The sequence below is a fragment of the Schistocerca americana genome, chromosome 4, assembly GCF_021461395.2.
Source record: "Schistocerca americana isolate TAMUIC-IGC-003095 chromosome 4, iqSchAmer2.1, whole genome shotgun sequence".
NCBI classification, from domain to species: domain Eukaryota; kingdom Metazoa; phylum Arthropoda; class Insecta; order Orthoptera; family Acrididae; genus Schistocerca; species Schistocerca americana.
The window spans coordinates 599,000,962-599,008,805 of NC_060122.1; positions in this window are offsets into that span (position 1 = coordinate 599,000,962).

Consider the following 7,844-nt stretch of genomic DNA (forward strand, 5'->3'; position numbering starts at 1 on the left):
CCTGTGCTAACCTCTTCATCTAAAGTAGCACTTGCAACCTACGTCCTCAATTATTTGCTGGATGTATTCCAATCTCTGTTTTCCTCTACAGTTTTTGCCCTCCACAGCTCCATCTAGTACCATGTATGTCATCCCTTCATGTCGTAACAGATGTCCTATCATTCTGTCCCTTCTCCTTATCAGTGTTTTCCACATATTCCTTTTCTCTTCGATTCTACACAGAGCCTCTTTATTCCTTACCTTACCAGTCCACCTAGTTTTCAACAGTCGTCTGTAGCACCACATCTCAAATGCTTCGATTCTCTTCTGTTCCGGTTTTTCCACAGTCCATGTTTCACTACCATACAATGCCGTGCTCCAGACGTACATTCTCAGAAAAGGCCGATATTTGATATTAGTAGACTTCTCTTGGCCAGCAATGCCCTTTTTGCCATTGCTTTTGAGGTCCCCCTTGCTCCGTCCGTCACTCGTTATTTTACTGCCTAGGCTGTATAATTCCTTAAATTCATCTACTTCGTGACCATCGATCCTAATATTAAGTTTCTTGCTGTTCTCATTTCTACTGCTTCTCATTACCTTCTTCTTTCTTCGATTTACTGTCAACCCATACCCTGTACTCATGAGACTGTTCATTCCATTGAGCAGATCATGTAATTCTTCTTCACTTTCACTCAGCATAGCAATGTCATCAGCGAATGGTATCACTGACATACTTTCACCTTGAATGTTAATTCCACTCCTAAACCTTTATTTTATTTCCATCATTGCTTCCTCGATGTACAGATTGGACAGTAGGGGCGAAAAACTACATCCTTGCCTTACATCCTTTTTAATACGAGCACTTCGTTCCTTTTAGTCCCCTCATGTTATTCCCACTTGGCTGTTGTACATACTGCATATGATCCGTCTCTCCCTATAGCTTACCCCTATTTTTCTCAGAATTTCGAACATCTTGCATCACTTTACATTGTCGAAAGCTTTTTCCAGGTCGACAAATCCTATGAATGTGTTTTGAATTTTCTTTAGTCTTGCTTCCATTATTAACCGCAACGTCAGAATTGCCTCTCTCGTGCCTTTACCTTTCTTAACGCCAAACTGATGGTCATCTTGCGCATCCTCAATTTCCTTTTCAATTCTTCTGTATATTACTCTTGTCGGTAACTTGGATGCATGAGCTGTTAAGCTCATTGTGCGATAATTCTCGCACTTGTCAGCTCTTGCCGTCTTCGGGATTGTGTGGATGATGTTTTTCCGAAAGTCAGATGATATGTCGCGAGACTCATACATTCTACACACCAACGTGAATAGTCGTTTTGTTGCCACTTCCCCCAACGATTATAAACGTTATCTATCCCTTTCTCATTATTTGATCTTAAGTCCTCGCAAGCTCTTTTAAATTCTGATTCTAATACTGGGTGCCCTATCTCTTCTAAATCGACTCCTGTTTCTTCTTCTATCACACCATACAATTTTTCGCCCTCATAGAGGCCTTCAATGTATTCTTTTCACCTATCGACTCTTCTGTTACCAATGGTTTCTTCGCTGTTACCTTCTTTGTACCTATGTTTTCCTTCCCAACTTCTGTTATCGCCCTTTTTAGGGATGTCTATTGCCCTTCAGCTGCACTGCCTTCTGAGCTATTCCTTATTGCTCTATCTATAGCCTTAGAGAACTTCAAGTGTATCGTCATTCTTTAGTACTCCCTTACCCCACTTCTTTGCGTATTGATTCTTCCTGACTAATGGCTTAAACTTAACCCTACTCTTCATCACTACTATATTGTGATCTGAGTCTATATCTGCTCCTGGGTACGCCTTACAATCCAGTATCTGATTTCGGAATCTCTGTCTGACCAAGATGTAACCTAACTGAAATCTTCCCGCATCACCCGGCCTTTTCCAAGTATACCTCCTCCTCTTGTGATTCCTGAACAGAGTATTCGCTATTACTAGCTGAAATTTATTACACAACTCAATTAATCTTTCTCCTCTCTCATTCCTTGTCCCAAGCTCATATTCTCCTGTAACCTTTTCTTCAGCTCCTTCCCCTACAATTGCATTCTACTCCAACATGACTATTAGATATTCATCTCCCTTTACACACTGTATTACCCTTTCAGTATTCTCACACACTTTCTCAATCTCTTCATCTTCAGCATGTGACATCGGCATGAATACCAGAACTATGGTTATCGGTGTGAGTTTGCTGTCGATTCTAATAAGAACAACCCTATCACTGAACTGTTCACAGTAACACACTCTCTTCGCTACCTTCCTATTCATAGCGAATCCTACTCCGATTATACCATTTTCTGCTACTGTTGATATTACCCAATACTAATCTGACCGGAAATCCTTGTCTTCTTTCCACTTCACTTCACTGACCCCTACTATATCTAGATTGAGCCTTTGCATTTTCCTTTTCAGGTTTTCTAGTTTCCCTATAACGTTCAAGCTTCTGACATTCCACGCCCCGACTCGTAGGATGTTATTATTTCGTCGATTATTCAATCTTTTTTTCATGGTAACCTCCCCCATGGCTGAGATTCGAATGAGGGACTATTCCGGAATCTTTTGCTAAAGGAGAGATAATCATGACACTTCTTCAATTACAGGCCACGTTATGTGTCTTTAATGCTATGGTTTCCATTGCCTTCTGCATCTCCACGCCGTTGATTTTCGTTGATTCTTCCCTCTTCAGGGGCAGTTTCCCACACCTAGGACAGGAGACTACCCTGAACCTCTGTCCGCTCCTTCGCCCTCTTTGACAAGGCCGTTGGTGGAATGAGGGTGACTTCTTATGCCGGAAGTATGTGGCCGCCATTGCTGATTATTTATCAAAATTTAAGCAGTGGCGGATTCGGACCCGGGAGTAAAGACGTTTTGATTATGAATCAAAAATGCTACCCCAAGACCTAGAAAAATAAAAGGAAAACGGTAAGGATGCTGAGGTGGAAAACACATTTACGTCACAGTGAGATAGAGGGTTGTGAGCGTACAAGCTGTGACGGGAGATCAGACCGGCAGTTTCCCGCCGCAGAGTACGTGGCTGGCAGTTGCTATGGGGTGTGGCGAGCGACTTGCGTTAAGCGGCTTTGGAAAAACCTGAGCGGACGCTAGGCAGGGGCGCATATGGCCGTATTTGCGCGCTTGAAGAAATTCATATGCCAGAGAAAAGTTGATAAAACTAAGAGTGACACGAAGGTGCTAGTTGGCACTCACGGACAGAAAAATATGTAAACTAAATTATGTAGACGCGCCACAAAAATATACATTAGTTTAAAAGTTTTTTTCGTCTTAAAAATTGTAAATTTATGGAAGTTCAAAAGCTAATATCTCGGCAATGCTTTGACCGATTAATGTGAACAAAGTGTTTTCGGATGCGGCTAGTAGAGCTGCTTGCAGCAATCATAGCCGACTTAGCAGAATCTGTAGCATTTTTAGTGAGAGGTTGGAATATGGTATTCGAGTGAGAGAAACTGTGTTTTTGGTAATAAATAAGTTTAAAGAGGCAAAATTAGCGGCAGCATTCTAAGCTTTAAAAAGGTAGATGAGTAATTATGTTTTTATTTGTTTACTTATGTTTAGTACCAAAAATCTGGGAAAAGCAAAATCACGCCTCACGAACATTATTTGTGAAAAAACGGTTTCAGATACAGAAAACTGGACTTTAAATTGTTATTGCCCAGAAATTTTCCATATTTTTCAATGTATCACAAGTGTTTTTGTGTGTACTTTTAGAATATTCGTAAATCTTCTTGTCAAAGATTGTTTTGAATTAGGCAGTCGTTTCGAGGGTGCATAGGGTGGCCATCTTTTGATGACAGGGGATTTGAGTTTGAACGAGGCAAAGAGCCGGATGTGTCATCCATCTGGGGGTAGTAGTGGGATGGTAGCCATATTTGGGGACAAGTATGTATGTGGCGACGTTCGAAAACGATCAGTTACTGATTTAGAACAGCAGAAACAGCAGATAACAGTGTATTTTGTGAACTGTGAACAGACTGTCGAGTGCCGTGATAGCGACGTATTAATTTTATAATGAAGTGTTGTAGCATGAGTTATCAACGGGCGCCCTTACATAAAAGCCCCTCAGACTGCATTTTAAGTGTTTAGAATATATTGAAGAACAATAAACTACTTGTTCCAATTAAAAATCAACGTGAATGACTCAATATTTTAAATTTCACGGCTATACCTGGCTACAATGTTTTGCTATATTTTATTTCAGATTAAAAATTGAGTTTACGACAGGTGTGAGCTGGCACCCTATGACGAAAAACGTAGCCAAACATTGAGACCAGCCACATCTCTGGGCACTCAATTAAGCTGAGTGTAACAAATATATATTTTTTCGAGCCATAGCATGTGGGAGCTCGAGCCAAACTATTAAAACTTCAGTGTGTAGCGCCCAGTACCGCCGTAGAGTCCAAATAAGAGAAAGCAAACGAGAAATGGAAGAGGATGATATAAAAACCTTAACGAATCAGCAGAAGAAATTTTAGGAGTGAGGAAGTTTGAGAGAATAAGGAAAGAATGTGCAAAAAAGACAATGCTGGATAAGGTGGAAGAAAGAAGCAATTGGAAGAATGAGGAAGGGGAAAGAATGTATAAAAATCTGAATAACGAATTAAGGAAACAGAACAAGCAAGCAAGACATGGATGAAAGAGAGATCTAAAACAATAGAAAACTAGAAAAGGAAGGTAAATGTGAAATGATGTTTATATTAGTTGCTGACGTAGTCTTTGAAGAAAAGGAAAGTGGGACAAGTTTAGGAACAGAAAGAAGTGATGGTACAGTGTTTCATGAACTGTAGGAGTTTTGGGAAGGTGGCAAGAATATGTAGAGTGACTATATGACGCTGATCAAAAACCAAACGATATTGAATTAGAAGAGAAGACAAATGATGCTGCACCTTGGAAGGAGAAGTGGAAAGGTCTTTAAAAGAGATGAATAATAATAAAGCACCTGGAACTGGTGGATTACCAATAAAGTTTTTTAAGAGCCTTGGGATTAAATGTGTGAAAGAGTTGACTTATCTGTGTAATAAGATATACGAAAAAGATTAATGGCCAGATGAATTTCTCTCGGCAGTAATGATTCTGATTGAGAAGAAAAGCAATGCAAAGAAATCTGAGATTTTTAGAACCATAAATTTGATTTCTTATGCATCAAAAGTTCAATTAAGGATGATAAATAGAAGACTCTGTGGAAGACTGGAAAAAAGTATAGCAGAGGAACAATACTGATTCAGAACAGACAAAGGTACAAGATATGTAATTGGGCAGTTGAGAAATATAGGTGAGAGATACACTGAAAGAGGAAGTGAAGTTTTTACCGTTTTCATTGACTTAGAGGAAGCCTTTCACAGAACACAGCGAAATAAGTTAATGGACATTCTAAGAAAGAATGGAGTCGACTGGAGGGATTTAAGGCCCATTAAGAATCTACACCAACAGCAGAAGATACGAGTACAGACTGGGAATGGGATGACAGAGAAAAGCATAATTGGAAGGAGAGTGATGCAGGGTTGCTGTCTCTCCCCAATACTGTTTAACATACATTTGGAACGTATTATTCAGATATGTTTGAAACAAAATAGAGAACTGCGGGTTGATGAGAGGAGGATAGAATGTATTTGATTTGCGGATGATAGGTGGTACAGGCAGAGAACGAAAGAACTATGATCGTAACGTTAAATAAATTAAACAAGACCTTTGAAGAATTAACAAGAAAAAGACAAAATGTACGGTGACAAATGCAAGAAAAGTAAGAACAGTTATTAAGTTAGGACAGGAAGATATAGAACAAGTTAGTGCTTTCAGATCTCTGGGAAGCCTAATTATAGATGACATGAGATGCAATAAGGAGGTGAAAACGTGTGTAGCAATTGCCAAGGAGGCATTTAATAAGAAAAGGAGGCTTCTACGTGGGTGCATGGACAGGGACCCGAGGAAGAGACCGGGAATGTGCTTTAAATCGAATGTGGCACTACACGGAGCTGAGGGAAGAGGAAGAAGACGAATAGAAGAGGCATTTGAGATGTGAATTTGGATTGGAAGAGAAGGTATGGGATACATTGGGTAGACAAAGTGAGGTGTTGAGAAGAGTGGGGGTCAGGAAGAGAAACTTTAAAGGTCATTAGAAAGAAGAAACACCAGTATCGCGACCTGGGCAGATGGAGTCGTGTTGTGAACAGAAAGCCGAACACGGAGTGTTGGTGAGTGGAGGCGTCAGTGACACAGTGATTCTGTAGTAACATTTATTTATCGTGCGTAGTATAAAGAATCGTAAGTGTCTTCAGAGTGGCGATCGGTGGCCGGGCACGCCATGAGGAAGTGCTGCTCCCTTGTCTGTCAGTCGTGGCGTCGCCCTGCGGGTCAGTGCCATGGCTGCGTTCTGCGCTGGCGGTAGCCTAATGATTACCTACGTCTCACCAGCTCATTTGATTGAATCTATAGCTCCAGCGCTCTCTGATGTCGCGAAACTTCTCACCGCCGTGCAGCAACAACTAGTGGGGATACTTTCTTTAATCGAAAGTGTATTGACGGCCTTTGGAACACCTTAAGCTGGATCGCCCTGGGACCACGAGAAACCTGAAAATCTGTATATGGAACGCCAACGGACTGAAACACAAGAAAACAGAATTCACTGAATTTTTACAACGTCACAAAATCGACATCGCACTTGTATCGGAGACGCACCTTCGTCCAACAACTGAGCTCAGATTTCGTAACATGTACGTCTATAGAACGGACAGACAAGGCCAACGAGGTGGAGGAACCGCAGTTCTGCTTAAAAGGGAACTGCGGCACCGTCATGAAACACTACCACACCCCCAACATCTGGAGGCAACAGCAGTAACGGTTCGATCGGCGACAGGCAACATCACTTTCATTGCGGCGTACAACAGCCCCGGTAAAAACCTGGTGCCAGACGACCTAAGGAGTATCTTCACCAATTTTGACAAAATATTCCTCGGAGGTGACCTCAACAGCAGGCACGTCGCGTGGAATTCCCGGCGTACGAACCCTCGTGGACGAACTTTGATTGCCATGGAAGAAGAACTGGGCATCACAGTCCATGGCCCACGAGAGCCGACACGGATTCCTTACGTCGATCGGCAAGAAGCAGACGTCCTAGATATTGCTATCATCAAAAATATTGAGACGAACCTCCAGCTCCGCACCGTCGACGATCTTTCGTCTGACCACCGACCTGTTATCAGCATAGTGGAACACGCAACGGCCACCCTTCCGCCCCCAACCTCACAAACTCTGAACTGGGGTCAATTTCGGACATATCTTGACAACAATATCTGCCCGACGCAGGACGTTTCAACACCGGAAGCCATCGACATCGCGATACAAACTTTGACGCAGAAGATAAAGGCAGCCAAACGGAGGGCAACTACTCACACGGTCTACCCTGTAGTAGCTTTCGATGAGTTCCCGCCTCTACTCCAAGAACTGAAGACACAGAGAAACAGGAGTAGGCGACGTTGGCTCCGCTATAGAAACCCGATCGATCGACGAGAAACACGCGTCTTAACACGAGAACTGCACAGGAGAGTGGCCGAATGGCGACAGCAGGTCTGGGAAGATAAGATGGATGAATTCTTACTTCGAACCAAGAACGAATGGCAGGTATTCTAGAACATACGACACCAGCGGCCACCTAAACGAGCCATCCGAGGACCAGATGGCCTCCTCTATGACAAACTCGCCCAGGCAGAGCTGTATGCTACGACTTACCAAGAATAGAAGTCTACACCAGCGACCCCCGTGAACGACGTCCGCCTGCAAGAACAGGAAGCCGTCGTTACAGCAGAATGGACTGCTTTT